This window comes from Ictidomys tridecemlineatus, chromosome 7 (assembly GCF_052094955.1).
Source record: "Ictidomys tridecemlineatus isolate mIctTri1 chromosome 7, mIctTri1.hap1, whole genome shotgun sequence".
Classification (NCBI taxonomy): Eukaryota; Metazoa; Chordata; class Mammalia; order Rodentia; family Sciuridae; genus Ictidomys; species Ictidomys tridecemlineatus.
This window is the reverse complement of record NC_135483.1, coordinates 27,089,642-27,108,030: the sequence shown is the minus strand read 5'-3', so window position 1 is coordinate 27,108,030 and position 18,389 is coordinate 27,089,642.

Genomic DNA, 18,389 nt, shown 5'->3' with positions numbered 1-18,389 from the left:
GATATGTTATAGAAAGAAAATGTGAGCATTATATTTGCATCGTTTGTGCATGAATTAAGGTGCTGCTAATTGTGAGTTCTACAGTTCAGCATTTACTAATTCAGAATTGATAACTTTTTATAATATATATATATATGTGTGTGTGTGTGTGTGTATGTGTGTGTGTGTGTCACACACAAACCCAGAGACACACACACACACATATACATATCTCAATGAGAATGAAAATTGACTCTAACTAGTTTTCCTCTGAAATGAGGTTTTATTCCATCATCCAGGCTGGTCTTGAACTCCTGGGATCAATCCATCTTCCTACTTCAGCCTTCCAAGTAAATGGAACTACAGGCATATATCATTGCTCCTGGCATTACTAGTTATCTTCTTAAACAAAACCCAAACATTCAAGGGACAAACCTTCTATGAGATACACACTGTATAAATATCTTCACAGAAAGAAACAGAGGAATAAATTGAAGCAGACATTGGAACTGATAATCAGAGGAACCAAAATATTCAACATGCATTAAAAAGCAGTGTAGACTGAAAGTAAGAGGAGTTAGCCTACATGAACAGCTTATATTAGCACAAAGTTTTAAAGGGAAGATTGCTGAATCCTTTAGGATTCAGTGGGAGATGATCAGTGGGAGATGTTAATGAAAGGATTGGCTTATATGATTTTGGGGTGTAAGACAAATTCATTATATAGAAGACAGACTTAATTTGAAAATGTGTTCCACTAGTGGAAATTTTTCTTCTGAGAAGTTGTACTTTTGTTCATAGGATATTTCAATTGTTCCAAACAGGCCCAGTCAGAACATCTAGAGTAATCTATTTTTTTTAAAGTCAACTGATTATGCACTTTAATCACACTTTAATACAAGACACCTTCATGGGTACACTTAAATTTGTTTTTAATTTAGCAAATAAAGACTTTAGACTACTCCAGTTGACAGATAAAATTTACCCTGAAACACGCATATACCCTATGACACTTCAAAGCTGAGCCACAGGTTTTCTTTCTAGGAAAAATAAAATAAAATAAGAAAAGAAAGAAACTCACTGAGAAGAAATTGTTAGAAATAGAATTAAAATTAAATGGGTCATGGACAATAAAGTCAATTTAAAAAATCATGATAAGAAATAGGGAGGACATAAAGCCATAAAATTACATTAAGGTTTCACTGAATTTTAAAATAGTATTTTAAAACCAGTAGAAGGAGATTGTAAATTTAGTGAAGATATCTGGTAGAATCTTCTTCTAAAAGCTCAGGAAAGTTAATTTCGCACATAAATGAAGTAATTGAAAGATATCAACGAAAATTCCTTGCAAAATTACTATTAGAAAAAGTAGAATAAGTATAAAAATGTTATTACAGACAGTGAAAACACAAAAGAAAGATATAGCTAAAAAGCTTTGTGATTCAATTTGGCAAAATATTGTCCAACTATGATATAATTATACTGTCTTTAGTATATTCATTATCAAGTGAATAAAAATGTAAACAATTGGCTTAGCTTATTTATTTTATTTAGCACAACTTGTTATTTTCTTCTCAAAGTACAATTGTTTCTGTCCTCTTTAAACAGTATTTTAATAAAAAAAACTATTTAACAAGTATAATATAAACAAATAAAGTCAATTTATTTGTTTATGATCAAAGTCAATTTTCTGAAGAACAGTCAGTTTTGTGGATTTTGAAACAGTGATAATTCTGGATGTTGTTTAGCTGTGTAGTACACCTGGATTTCAGAGGCCAATACAGTTTTTGTTGTTGTTGTTGTTGTTGTTGGTTTTCAGTCTTTTCTTCTTTCCTTTCCTTTCCCATATTTTGTTTTCAGATTGTCAGATGTCAATTTGTATTTTCAATCTATATTAATCTTGAGGTATGCTGGGCTTGTAGTTTTATTAATCTAGCCTAATGTGGTTGTGATGTTCATGAAATGAGAGTGACTAGCTTGAAAGAATGCTAAGTTACAAGGTCATGTACCAATAATAATTCATTACGTAGGGATTTTGTTGTACTTTCTCTCCTCAAAATTGGTATGTCTCTCAAATCTTGATAGGCTTAATGTATGATTGCTGCATGATTTCTTTCTAGAGCATTTCAGCTTATAGAATATAATTTTTATGTTCTCCTTATTTTTAATATCAACTCATCATTTTTGCTTTTAATGCCTTTATTAGAAAATATTAAACAATAATTTTGTGGAAATTGCTAGGATATTTCAATTGTTCCAAACAGGCCCAGTCATAACCTGTTTGGAACAATTGAACCAAACCATAACAAGTAGAAACAATAATTTGTTTCTACTTGTTATGGTTAAAAATATTAAATAAAAGCAAATAAATCCTACCTTATATGAAGTTTTTTGATGTTTACCAATAGATTCTAAGGATCCTACAGTGAAGTGTAATTTGAATATTGGCTACTCACTGTGTTAATGTCTGTTGTAATAATGTTCGTTGTAATTATAATCAGCATAGCAATAGACAAGACCTAATCACTACTATAAGTGTTTTATTAATTTTTAATTTTTAACCAAAACACAAAAACATATAATTATACATATTAATGGAGTTACTTTGCAATGTTTAAAACCTTTATATGTTGTATAATACTTAAATTAGGTTTAGTTTAGGTTTATTTAGGTTTATTCATTTCTGTAGTCACCATGCTATGCAATAGTACCCTAGAGCTTCTTGCTTCTATCTCACTATAATCACATCATACTCATTGATCAAATTGTCCCCATGCCCCCAACACCACTGCCCACAGCTTCTGGTAACTATCATTCTACTCTCCACTTCTATGCCATCAACTGTTTAGATTCCACATGAGTGAGATTCTGTGGTATTTTGGAGAATGATAAATAGTGTTCTGTTTTTGTCTTTTTTTAAAAAAAATAATACTGAATATATTGAGAGGAATAACTGAGGAAGTATGTAATCGGCGGGGAGGAAGCTAGAAATGTCTTTTAAAAATCATACTAATTTTTTTTACTTCATTGAAATTAAACATTTAAAATGCATTTAAGAAAAAAAATTCAATTGTTTAGTGACATATCTAAAATGTATATTCAGTTTAAAATGTAGACCAGAAGAGATTGAATGTAAAACACCTGGTTGTTAGGAACCCTTGTGATCCCCTGTGTTAAGCCTACCTACCTTACAGGATTCTGGAATAATCATATCTGATGACAATTTAGTATGGCAATTATAGAGTGGATTCACAAATTAGTTAATTACTGATACTTCAATTAAGACCATATCTGATAACTTTGCAGTAGGTAACTATAGTTAATGTTTATATAGTACTTACTATCTGATAGGTACTGTTATAAAGGTCCTAACATATATAAACTCATTTTAAACTTCCCCAGAGCCCTAGGAAGTAGTCATTATCTTCATTTACAAATGAGACATCAGAGCTCTGAGGAGTTAGGTCATTAATTCAAGTTCAGATACAAGACTCAGACTTAGGTACTAAAATCTGTGCTTATGACCACTGAATCCTGTATGAAGCACAGAATCAAGAACTGAAAATATCCAGCAAGGTGGAATTATATGTGGACATAGTTCTTCTTCTGCTGAGGATAAAGAATTTATATAATTAGTCTCAAAGTATCATGCCTTCTAAAAGGAGGATGCAGTTCTTATTTAACTTCTAGTTAGAAAATTTTTGAACAGTAAATATTTACAATATTTGATGAACATAAAATAGACATTAGATACTTGACAGGTACCAACAAACATTTACTTAGCAATTACTATTGACTTGATACTGGGACAAAGTTTTTTTAAAAATAAACATCTAATTTAAAAATTATAATATTTTGCAGATACTATTGCTACACCTCTTTTAGAAATGATTAAACTAAGAGCCAAATAGTTTACTATGTTAGAAAAAGATGGCATAAGTTACATTAACTTGTGCATTAAAATTCATTTGTTTGATGCTGGAGCCCAATTTCTAAAATGTTCTTCTTAATTATAAGGAGGATGTATTGAGAAGAACAGTCCTAGATCAGTCAGAGTATTAAATAATTTTTGAAATATTAAGTAAGAACAGATGTTTGTATTTATAGACATATTGTTAATGACATATCTTTACTTCAATTTGAATTTTTAAAAGCAAAAGAAAAATAATCCTTCAAGAGTATTTTTCAAAGAATTAAATTTCAAAGCCAGGTAACAAAAGTTCCTATTTTTCTTCATTCATCATGTTTCTGTTTTTCCATATAAAAGATGATAAGAATCTGAACTTGGAGGTGACAGCAGAAATGATGAAACTGATCAGTCAAAGATGAAACTGATATGAGCAGTTTTATTTTTTACAGAAATGATTTAAAATATGAATATATTTTTGAGATATAAAATTGTGATTAGGAAAAGTATTCTCCTTTTGATAAAGGAAACCTGCTAGGATTAGAGTAATTTAGAGGGTCAGAGATGGGTATGATATACAGATTAATGAATATTTGTTTAACATTATGTTGTCTTTCAACATTAACAGACCAAAGCTGTCTACTTCCAATCAAGATACAATGAATTATATCAATCTGTTCATTTCTAGTTCTGCTTCCAAAACTTTCTCCATCATACATAATCAAGATAAACCAATTTCTATACCTTTCCTATGTTCATAAGTCACTATACCATCAGTGAAATTCCACATCATGTACAATCACAAGAATGGGATACTAATTAGAATAAGTTATACTCCATGTGTGTATAATGTCATAATATACTCTACTTTCATGTGTATCTAAAAAGAACAAATAAAAGAAAAAAAGAAAAAAAAGAGCATTATCCAGATTGATGAGAAAACCAGATTTTCTAGTGCAAATTTTATTCACTGTTTAACACCTGACATATTAATTAAGTCTTCTGACTCCTTAAGATAAGCAATATTTGGTGATTGGTGAAGCTTGGCTCCATCTCCCCCCACCCCAGGCAGAGACAGATGTCTATTTGGGAAAGTAGTTGCACATTCAAGGGAGAATGGCATTAATTTCAAGAGACAACTTTTAGGTAAAGCAAGGAATATGCATTCAAGGGAGAATGTGGGCCACCTCTAGAGGGAGAGAAAGCCTCATCTAGAAAACTTGTAGGAACCAAAGGTGTACATACAAGTTGTCAGCTATATGACAGGACACTTACCATCACTAATCATCCAAAAAAAAAAAATGGACATAAAAAACACAATGATGTCTCAATTCAAACCTGATAAAAGCAATCACAATGAGGTGGCTATTAATTGGGAAGTGTTGGTGAAGATGTGAAAAAACTGTAAATGTGTAAACTGTTGAAAGAAATTTAAATGTTTCAGCCAATGTAGAAAACCACTAGAATTTCTTCAAAGTTGAAATTGGAACTACCATGATTCCATAATTTTACTTTTGGGTATACACCTTGAACAACTAAATTCAGGATTTCTGACAGATACATACTTTTCCATGTTCATGCAGCATTATTTATAATAGTCATGATATAGAAAAAAACCAAATATCTATTGATTTATAAATAAAGAAACTGTGACATATTCATATAGTGGAGTATTAGTCTTGAAAAGGAAGAAAATCCTACTATTTACAATATGTATGAAACTGGAGAACATTATGCTACATGGGAAAAAACTATCACAAGATAAATATTGAAAATATACTTATATGGGACAAATTTTTAGAAGGAGAAATTAGAATGGGGTTGGCAGGAAGAGGGAAAAAGAAGAAATAGAAGTTGTTGCTCAATGGGTATATATTTTTAGTTGTGCACAATATACTAAATTCTAGAGAGCTGCTGAACAATAAAATTTTAAAGTTAACAATATTATATTGTACCCTTAAAATTTGTTAAAAATGTAGATTTGATATTAAGTATTCCTTTAAAAAAAAACAGAGGACACAAGAAAACTTTTGATAGATAATGCTCATTGCCTTCATGTGGTGCTGATATTAAGGATGCAGGCACAGGTCCAAGATCATCAAATTGTACATATTAATTATTCAATCTTGGGTATATCAACTATACTTTAATGAAGTTGTTAAAAGAGAATTATGGGGAATTACTATTTTAGCAATTTTGTTCATATAAAAATATATTTTAAAACTGATGCATATTTTATATTTTAATAATTTAATTATTAAATTGTTCATGGTCAAATAGTAAGGTAGGTGATATCCAAGCCATTTTGTTTGTCTGTTTGTAGCTACATAGTTTTTATTTTGTAACAAAGATTTGAAAAACTGTAGAACATCCACTACAGAGGAAAACACAATTTCCATGATGGTAGTACATTGATTTGATTGAAAAATGTATGAGATTTATCTAGATGTTTCGTTTCTATCATTTTGTTTGTTCCTCCTGGGTTCAGTTTTGCTATTCCTTTTTTTTTTTTTACTTGAAGCTAATTATTAGTATGAGAAGGGAAGAGATACAAATAAAGACAATATTAGAAATAGAAAAAAGACAATGTAAGGCTATAGAAGAGGCTTGGGAGATTTCTCATTCCTTAAGCAGAATTATACCATATTTTGGGGGGTAGTGGGGTGGGCACAAAAATCTTAATATGTCCTCTTTGGTCATGATGAAGAAAGGGAGTGAGAAATTGAGGATTGTGAGAACAAAATGAGAAGGAAAATAACTTGCCTAAATGCTCAATGAACAGAGAACTTTTCTGAAATACCATAAGTCGTATTTCCTATATGGAATCAGAACATCAATATTCATCCACATTACATAAAAATGAAAACTTCAAAATAATGATTAATGTCTATCCTGTTAAATCACTCTTAACACTTGTGTAAAATACATAGTTTCAGAATGTTACTTTATCTTTAACTGTTTTATGATAAAATTAAATATTTTGTATTTACTTCCTTAAGAACAAAATCTACCATTTTCTCTTAAAGTATACAAATTGCATTGTAATTGTTTCCCTATTATTATAAACTTCTCTAGTATCACCTTTTTCTCTGCTTATAAAGTATAAAATTGGATTCTCTGATATAAAAATAAACTTTAAAGACCTTATATAGTGAATATTAATCACTTTTTTGCTGCTCATAGAATCCTAAAGTTGAGCTCCAGTGAAGTGACTTACATTGTCATGGCAATATTAATTAGTGCATTTGCTCACTCATTTTTCATCATGGCCCAAAGCAGTTTTGATCCTCAACTATTTTCCCATAGCTGAATAGTTTGGCTAATTGGGGCATGAACAAAACTCTCTAAAAGGGTTCACATTTGTTTTGAAAGAGCACAGAGGGTTGACTTTAATACATTTTTTTCCAAGTATTCTCAAATTAAAGGACAAGGCTACATTTGCCTGATTTATGCCTTTGCTCCTGTTCTCTAAGTGCTATTCAGAGCTGTTTTTTAAAGGTAGAGGAGATTCCTTTTTCATTTGACTATGTCTTTATGTGCAGCTTTTGTCGATCAGATAAGTGGGTGCAATACATGATACTTAAGGTGTTTTAACCCGCCAGTGTTCTGAGTCCAGAAATCTCAACTTTTCTACTTACCATTTTATATTACTCTATTAACCAATCTATGAACAAAAAAGAAAGAGAAAATGACATTGAGTATTATTATAGAAATTTCCAGGTATGCATTTCACTCACAATAAACTCTTTTACAAAGTTAATCAGCAAGCAGCAATACTGCCTCATTTATATTTCATTTAGCTTTGTTAAGGCTACCCATATTCTGAATTAAGTGCAACTCACTAATCAAATGCTTCAGGAGGAGGGGTAATAAGAAAAGGAGAAACCAAGGCATCTATCAGTATATAATTTTAACATCATGCCCTGTTCTTTTTTCAACTGAATAGAATACTATTATTTCAGAGAATAACATGATGAGGTTTGCAACTGAAACTTAATAAATGAGAGTAATATAGTTAATCAAATATGTATTTATTTTTGTCTTTATCTATAAACTGAGGGGAAAAAAGAGAGTGTAAGAATGAATGTCCTATGGTAATTACCCAGACTCAGAGGAATAACAAATATTTTCCTGCAACACATTTTTGCCGTTGTAGATTTCCTATGTTCAGAGAGCTGACAAAAATCTTAACTGTTGAACATCACAGTGCAAAAACAAATATTTATAAATCTGTGAGTGTCAGGGAGGGATCTTATTGTCTAAGCACACAGTTGGTAATAATGTAGTTCCTTTTAGAAACTGCCTCCATTAGAATTAACCATGTTCTTAATTCTAGCCTTTTATCAACAAACAACAACAAAACACTACCTAACCTTTGTTTTAGCCAAAGGAGAAAAGGAAGGGATATTAGGATATAATATGCCCTCCAAAATTTCTTCTTTGCACAATTGGCTTGAAATACTTCTTCCCATTTTATTCCCTCAAGATCTTCCCAAGTTTTACACATAGGCAAACTGATTAATGGTATAGTCTTCCCTAAAGATGGAACTACTTAGTCCCCTCTATCTATCCAGTGTGAAGGGTTTAATAAGTAAACATTAATAAATTATTCTTGACCACTGACTGAATTTTAGAATGACCTAAATAGAGTTAAAAATAAAACTTATTTCTGTCATATAATTAAACTAAACTACGAGCTCTCAGAGTGGGCTTGGTATTCTAACACCATGATCAATTTTAGAACTGTTAAACTAGAATGAAAATGCAAAATATTCTCATGTAGTATATATTATTTCACTAGTTTTTTAATGTCTAAAGTAATAGTTAAGCAGGTTGTAACAGGTCTTAATCTTGGAGCTACCTGTGACTTAAAATGCATACTTGAGGATATGCATGTTTTCTCAATTCTAACCTACGAAGGCAAAATCTGTAATTAAGTTATTAAAATCTGTTGGAACAAAATTATTATTTGATTGCTGAATTGGGGCTATAACACACTAAATGGAAACAATCAAAAGTAGGGAAATATGTAAAATGTGATATTTTCATCAATTACTTCTTAAGAAACAAATAGTTTGGCCACTGCATTTGTATTAGTTTGGTCTATCTCTTCCCTTATTTCTTGAAATTGATCTGATGCAATATTATTACAACTTATATGACAGCTAGCCAGTGTATTCTTCTTTTGAGGATAATCTATAGCACAGAGTGTTTAAACAAAAGCATTACAAAATCCCTAAAATTCAAAACATGCCCTTCTTTAATTGTGTGTTTAACTACCGGTTTTGGTGGTTTTTTTTTTTTTTTTCAATTATATTCTTGTTCTAGGTTATCTCCTTTACAACTAAGTGTTATTGAGACACCATTGATAGAGATTCTCTAGTTTTTGGACAATGCTCAATTTAGAATAAAGCTCTGCTTCCTTAGACCCTTTGCTAAATTACCCAACCAAAGCCCTAATCCTTTACAGATTTATCTTAATACAGGTTGACCATTCCTAAACAAAGTATCCAAAATTGGAAATGATCCAAAACCCAAAGCTTTTTGAACATCCACATAATACTACAAGTGGAAAATTTTACACTTGACCTCATATGACAGGTTGCATTCAAAACACAGGGACATTTAAAATATTGTAAAAGTATAGCATAAAATCACCCTTTTAAGTGTTTAATGTTTATGTGACACATTCTGAATTTAGGTTTAGATTTAAATTCCACAATCTAGATAGGTCACATGAAAACATTCCACAATCAGAAAAAATACAAACTCTGAAACACTTTTGGTCTCAACTATTTTGGATTAAGGGATGTTCAATCTGCACTTGCTTTGTAAGACATCCCATAATTCCTCGTGGGTTGTCTCTCATTGAAATAAGTAATAAACTCACTTTCTTGAAAACAAGCATGTCCCAGTAGTCTTTGGCTAAAAGATATTGACAAGTTTTGCCAGAAGTGGATGGCTGACTGCATGCTGCCCTTGGCAGGCAGATTCCACCACTGGTTAAGTTCATTTTTCATATTGCACACTCAGAAATCACCAAGTGGCTCACTGAAATAATGCACCTTGCTTTGATTGTGTTTCTAACCAATCTGTAATAATTCACAAAATTTCATACTAGGATGATATAGGATACTGCCCAGATTCCTGAAAACTTTGGTTCTCCAGTAACTGTTTTACTTTTCACCACACAAAGCTATTTGGGAAACCAAATCACCAAATTTTAAACATCAGGGGTTTGATAAGCTAAAAATCATAGCCAGTGGAGATGGATGATTAATGAATTACATGTTTAAAGCATTGAGGAAAAATGTCTGAGAAAGAATATTAAATTATTTGAATGGAAGACAGTCTTCCTGGAACATTGCTTCAAAGTAAAGTGCACTCTTTCTTGCTGAAGGTAATTTTCTCTATCCACATTTGCTTTACTTTCTGATTGATAATTTTTTTCTTTAGGTAGTTAATAAATTAAGTTAAGTTAATTCAAATATCTCTTGCTTAGAGCTAATCTACTTTAGAAAGATTTACTTCTATCTTCTGGAAATCATGTTTTGATTTATGGGTTAAATCTCAAAGGCAATGTTATTTTTTTGAAGACACATATTTTTTGCTATCTACCTTCTGTACTCCCTATGGATAGAAAGGATTTAACATATGTCATGGTGTAGTGTGACTTAGTTCTTTGAGTTCTTTGATAATCTTTCATTAACCTTCTGTTTTAGTAGGCTTTTATGTAATTTTCTTTTTAATAAATATCTGTGTCTCAAGGATGTCCAATTCTAAGGTGGTATTTTCAGTTAGGATCTACAATATTATGTGAGCACACAAAAATATAGCACTTTCCTTATTTATATTTCAGTTAATGGAATTATAATGCCTATCATTGTTTCTTTCTTGATCACCTTAATCATATATATGTATGTTTGTGTGTATGTGTGTGTGTGTATTTGTTCTAATGACATGCCCTTTTGCACTTTTTACTCTGTATAACATTTGAGTCAGAAGAATATGTGTTTGTATTTATTTCATGAATACCATTGATATACCAGTATAAAAAATATTAACTTGATATATATCTATAATTTTCCCCAATTAATTCTTCCTAGGGAAAAATAATCTATTACCTTAGCTAAATAATTATGCTTTACATTTGCAGGGATCTTCAAATGCATGTTCCCTACTCTTCAGTATCAAGTGTTCAGAAATATTTAAACCTATGCTAATAAACATGTAATAAAATAAATATATGCTGTGAGCTTGATTTACTTTATAGTAACTGAGATCTATCAGGATCACTACTCTACAGGAGTACTTTCTGAGGTGAATTTAATTCTGGTCCTAGAAATGTTACATCAAATGTCAGCTATGCAACCAGAAAAATAATTTGTTCACTTTATTGGGGGCTCTATTTTTAAAAGTATGCATTCTAGAGTTTGTAGGTTATAAAAATTATAGATGGAGCCAAAACAAGTTTTGAACCATCAATGTGATAGTCTTTTGACAGATATGCAGTACACAGTCAGGACTTTTAAGGTCCAGCATTTTATTTTCTATGTGTGATATAATTCTTTTGCACAGAAACTGTAGAATGTACCTTTCCAAATGTGGCAAACTTGGTTGAACAGAGCTAATGAGAATTTCCATTCAACATTTTTTGACTTTTAAAAAAGAATGAAATATTTCTCATAATAAATGTTTGTAGTGTGTAGCTAGTCATATTACCTGCTTTGTGAACAAGAAGAATAGAAGAGTATCTAGATAAGATAGAAACTCATGAAAGGGTATAAAAACATGAACTGAAAACTCAGATGACTTCAATGGATAATGTCATGGTGATTCTTGTGTCCTTCTTCCTTGAGGCCTAAACAAACTTCCCCTTGAATTCTTGGATATGACATAATACCTCATAATAATAAGTTAAAAACTTCTTTTTAACACATTGGTCTCTGATATCTATCACCTACAAGGAATATTTTAAATACTAAACAGAAAATTATAAGTTAAACATTTTTAAATTAAAATCCTAATAACTATTATTGTCTTTGAATCAGATATGTTATTACATAAAAACACATTAAAAATTCTTAAGTGATAATTTTTTTTCTTAGAGAATAAAGACATAAGTTAATAATAACTTTACAAAAAATAATTATATGCAATCATATTCGAAATTATCTCTGTAATCATTTTGATGTAACAAATAAGAACTGATCCAAATGGGCTGTATATTTACAGCACTGATAGAGAGGATATGTGTAATAATTTCACATAACATCAGTGCATAAGATATTTTCTCCTATCCATTGTATTTAATTTTCCTCCAAACCTCAATATGTATCTTTTCCATTTTTATACTTAAAAAACTAAATCTTTGAAAGATCAGTTAACATTGCAAAACTAATATGGTGCAAAAACTGGATTTTGTCAGATGAATCAGTGTCAAATCATTAATTTTTTAGAAATGCAATAATTTTAATGAATTATGGAAGATAATGTGGATCTCAATGTACAACAGATAAATGAAAAAATGAGAATAAAAAGGAAAAATGAGGGGAGAGGGTTTGGGGGTAGGAATGGTCATTATTACCCTTTGTACATGAGTGGTCATTACTACCCTATGTACATATATGATTACATGACCTGTGTGATTCTACAACAGCTACAAACAGAAGAATGAGAAGTTATACTCCATTTATGTATATGATGTGCCAAAATATATTCTATTGTTATGTATAACAAAGTAGAATAAGTTACAAAAAAAGAAAGCATATAACTTGAGAAATTAATAAATAATAATATTATCTATCATTTGTTCAATATGAATCATATTTATAGGACACGGCTAAATGATTTTTATTAATCACTCATTTAATCATTAAAAAACCATATTATAGTCTTTTATAATATTTTATTTATATAGAAACTAATATTTAGAGATATTAAATTCTTAATCAATTGTCTACTATAAAATAGAGGATTTGTAATGTAAGTTATATTTCTAATTAATCTGAGGAATAAGCCAAAATTATATTTTAAGAAAACAAAACAAAATTTACTTATTAACCATTGGATGCACTGTGAGGGATAATGTCTTAGAAGTCATAGGAATAGATGAAAATACATGAACCATTTAATCATACTTGTTTAATATTAGTAGTCTAACTAGTACCTTAAATGCATGATTTCAATTAATTCTTGTAACTCTTCTATGCTGTTCTATAATAAGTAGTGTTTGGAGAACCACATTGGAGATGAAGAAATTGAAAATTAAGAGTGGCTAAATAACTTGCTCAAGAAGACACATAACATATTATGAGAGCTTGTATTTGAACTTAGCGTTTCAGAATTTGGAAATTTTATGATGTTTACGGTCAGGATGCTGAATGCCATTCTATTGGACTGCACATTTTAGATTTACTCTCATGACTTTCTGAAATAATGATTAAGATAAAATTGAAAGTTATGTATAAGAATTTATGAAATAGCTATAATTCCCAGTAATTTTCCTTTATTAATTAATCCAATATTAATTGAGTACCAACTATGTTTCAGACAGTAACGTTAGCATTGGTATCACAAGTGATGAAAGGAGGTAAGGTTTCTTCCCATATTAAACTGATAATCTATTTAGGGAATAAGGGTAATAAACAAGAAACCAGAAATTAAAGTGATTACATTTGATGATTAATAGTAATCAAGGAAGAAAATTAGGTTAGGCAAGAGTTGTTAAAGTTTTGGAATAAGAAGAGGTGGAAGAAATTGGAATAATTTATATATAAACCTTATTAAAGTGTTGACATTAATTGTGAAGGGTATGGGAATATCATGGATTTTCTCAATGTTTTCATTTATTCCTGTATTTAATATTGGCAGATCAGCAGGATAATACTGGAACTTTATGCCTTTAGTTCATTAATAATTGCTATTGTTCTTTCCATTTGAAACAAATGGTAGAATAGACTTAACATATGATTTAACCAAGAATGGATAAGACTGCTAAGCAAAAATAATAGACTTGTAAGAAATTATTCTGAATATGCAAATTTGTGGAATGCAAAATCATGTAGAATAAAACTTGTATATTAATCTTGTATGTCAAACTGTATTACTTGGAAATATTTTTTCCTTGTGAAATTGAATCAATATAAAATATCAGTTAGCATTTATATGTAGTAAGTTACTCATTAAAAATAAATGTTTATAGTTTTATGCTTTTTAAAATATAAAGTATTCTTATTTAATAATTTAATATCATTTTTTCAAAAAATTAATATAAACTGATCATCTTTATTTTCAGTAAAGACCATGGACCATACCATTAACATTGCCTTAATACTGCCCAACAGTAAAATAGTAGATTTTTTTTATAATAAAATCTGGAAGTATAAATTTTAACAAAAAGAGAAGTTTATAAACCAAATTAATATGTTCTAAATATTCTGAAAGCAATTTGCTGGTTTGCTTTATAAAACTTCATTACAATTGAAAACCAGTAGATTGCAGCAAAAAATAAACTGATCATACAAAGAACTATTAAACACTGTGAAAAGTTGTTTACTACAATTTTATTTAGTGCAGTGTCTCTCTAATTATGAGATATTAATATTCACAGCACTCAATATCTTTCAGCATCATTTTTGAATGAGATAGGACACTCATTAAAGATTATTAAAAAACAAAATGATAGTGTTCTCAGTGAATTAAGACTTCTGAGTTCTACTTATTTATGGGTCTATTATTTGATTACTTGAGGCACATTTTTTCCCAAGTGGCATAAGAGTAGAAAAGAGTTAAATATATAAAGAGATGAACTTCTGTTCATTGTATTTAAAGGAAAGAGGTATAAACTCTTTATTCCATTAATTCTAAAAATATGCATGTCTTTAAGTGGGAATGCATATTACAATTGCAATTGGTCAGGCACTGGGTCAAGGCTTGCTGTAGCTTTCATTTTCTGTGTATTCATATTCTGGCTTATAGATAGTCATCACCTTGTGGGATAAACCTGGAGATGAAAACGAAGCACTATTTTAAGAAAGGCTGCATTGTCAACATTGCTGATGACACTGAAGAGACAACCAGAATAATATACTTGAATTAAAAGGTAACTCAGAGGAGTTAGACTCTCAATATGAAGAAGACCTGGGAATACTTGAATTCCCCTTTTATACATTTGTGATAAAACATTACATATTTTAACACATGTAACAATACATATAGTAATTTTTTAGAAGTCTGGAAAGCCCTCTCAATAAGTATAAAATAAAAATTTAAGTGAGAAGAAAACACTGTATTTACTGGTTTATACTATAATGAAGCATTTTATGATTGATTGTGCATTAGATACAATACTAAAAATACTTTGTGAAGTGTATTACCTCACTCCCATCAAATACTCATAGTATTTGACAAAATAAAGTTCTTCCTTTTCCTCTGTCCAGCAGACCAAATATGGTAAATACGGACTCTGGCATTTAAGACATTCTAGAAAACTCTGCCAATGTTTATTTCTTTTATTTCTTTAGATCTATTACTTGTATCAAAGCCTTGTGGGAAGAAAATTATTTTAGTTTTCTTCTAATAAATATGATCAAATATAAAAACCAAGCTTTTTTTTCAGTTTTTAAAAGAGTAAAAAACAAATGAGATCAATTTGGCATTTCCTGAAACATTTCAATTCTTACACTGTCCATATTTCTTTTGAATCTTAGTTTCTATAAATTAACCATAATTTCAGAAGTAAATATTAATTACATTCAATTTAGAATTTTGGAGAATAGCAACACTTTCTGCCTCTGAGTATACCGGCCCTTTCCCCTTTGCTATTTTCTTATACATAATAAAATATTTGAAATATTTTTGAAACAACTGGGAGGACAAAGGCAAACCAAATCCAAGGATTCTGAATTACTAAATTATAAAGGTAATTAAGATTATGATGTCACTCCTATGAAAATAACCCCTAATGGTGATGATGTCAGACGCTGTTGCTGCTCATAACCCAGATTTGTTCACTATTATTGAATTTAATATTTTTAAGGGAGTGAGGTGATGAGACTTGTGACATTTAACATTCTCCTTTATAATTTTTTTGCGGGGAGGATTCCATGGTTTGAACCCTGCATTGAGCCACATTTCCAGCCCTTTAAAAAAAAGAGAGAGAGAGACAGGGTCTTGCTAAGTTGTTGGTTAGGGCCTTGCTAAATTTATGAGGTTGGCTTTGAACTTGCAATCCTGCCTCAGCCTCCTGAGTCACTGGGATTACCAAGGTGCCCAGTTCTTTTATGATATTTTGATCCTCTTCCAGTATATATATGCCTTTGTTCTGGGGTCATCGCTCTTTGAAACTTTGCTTTTTCCCCAGGCATATTCTCCCAAAAACAAATAAACAATAACAACTATCAGTCAACTATGATGGCAAACAAGAAAACCAAACTAAAATTTAAAAAACACGTTCTTCTCACCTGCATATAAGACCTAACACTTTCCTTGAGCATATTATAAATGTAAGCTGCACGTCTTAACTGATTTGTTTATGAGTGAATTTTTCCCTATTAACCAAATAGAGTAAGTCACATGTTGTTTAACTCTTGCTTATTGACATCTGACATATATATGTGTTCAGGGAAGGCTCAGATTCTTCTGGCTGCTTTAAATGGTTTTGAAAAGTGAATATTGTTGAGTTGCATGAACATGATCATATTCGTATTTATGCCTTTTTAATTCCAAGAATACAAAGTTTACTGAAATTACCAATAAAAGATTGAGGAACTGATTAAGAAGAAGAAAACTATTACAAATTTTTTATGAATAAATTTAAAAACAATTAGTTAAAATCCTAAGTTCCTATATCCCTTTGTATCTTGCCTATTTAGACAGTAAAAAGGCTGTGTAAATGTGTATTATTGCATTATATAACTCTTACCTTATATTCTGGTAATTTTATTTTGAGAATGTATAAGGTCAGAACTTAGAGCAGAGGCTAGCTGACTAAGGATTTGTGAGTACAATTTTGATCTTATTAAATCAGAATATCTGGAATAAGGAGAGATCTGAGAGGGCAAGAAAGTGTCTTCTGTGATGATATTCTTCAAAGTAGGAATTCTTCTTTTAGGCAGTGAAAACAGGTTTTCAGACTCCTGAAGAAGATGGTATTATGAGCACAGAAATCTGGCTCTTTCTTTATTTCTACTGTAATATTCAACTGAAGAAACAGTTAAGGGCCTACACATATCTAGGCCAATGATGAAAGCTTTGTATGTTCTCTGCATGTGGTATTTCAAGAAGAAAATGTATCTTAATAATGAATGAAGGGAATGTTGGCAGACATGTATTGGCATCCTTGAAGGCTGAGGGTCCTTACCTAGTTAGGCACATCAATACCAAGTGATAATTTCCTGGATATTAGTTATTTCCTTTTTTAACAGAGTTGAAACTACATGTGAAAACTCCCACAGTTTCATCTTCCTGTCCTCTCACAAGCACAGATTTCATGTACCTAACTGTAAATAAGAATGCCATTTACCCATGTTCCTTTAATTAATCATGTTCAAAACTTTCATCAAAATCATCTTATGAGAAGGGGACAAATATACTCCTATATTTAAAAATTCTATAATCAAAAAGAATAAAAATAATAAAAAATAGTTTTTAAACTTTTTAGTCTTAGGAATATTGAACACTCTTAAAAATGATTGAGTTCCACGAAAAGCTTTTCGCTTTTAATATATAATTAGATTGCATATATTTTAATATATAATATATATTTTAATATATAATATAAGATTTTAATATATAATATAGATTGCATATATTTATATTTATAATATGGAGGGAAGGAAATTGGATAATAGCTAATAAAATATAGTCAGATGGGGAAATTAGTTCTAATTTTCTATAGCATGGTAAAGTAACTATAGTCTAAAATAGTTTATTATACATTTGAAAATAACTACAGAAGAGTTTGAAGGTTTCTCACACATAAAATGATACCATTTGAGATGAAAATGCTAATTATTCTAATTTGATTATTGTACATTTTATATATATAAAATTATATTATTTTACTTCATAAATAAGTAGAAACATTATATCAAAACATTTTAAAATCATAAAACAATGACATCTTTAAAAGAAATGAAACCAAGAAATTTTGTTTATTTATTTTTATATTTCACTATACTGGAGATCTGGTCCTGGGCCTCACATATGCTAGGCAAGCACTCTACTGCTGAGCTGTATTCCCCAGTCTCCAAACCAATAAATTTAAAATACTTTAAAATCTTAAAATAATAAATTCATATCCAGTAACATAAATTGTTCATGGCTTATTAAAAATAGATTTTCCAAAATTATAGAGAAAGTTAATGTGATTTAAATTTTTGCAAGTCTCTTTAATTCCTGGCTTTTAAAAGAACAGTTGCATTTTGATATCTGCTACTGCATTAAATGTATGATATGTGGTGTTTTACATAGTTTCTTGTAATTTTCACTGTACTACAGC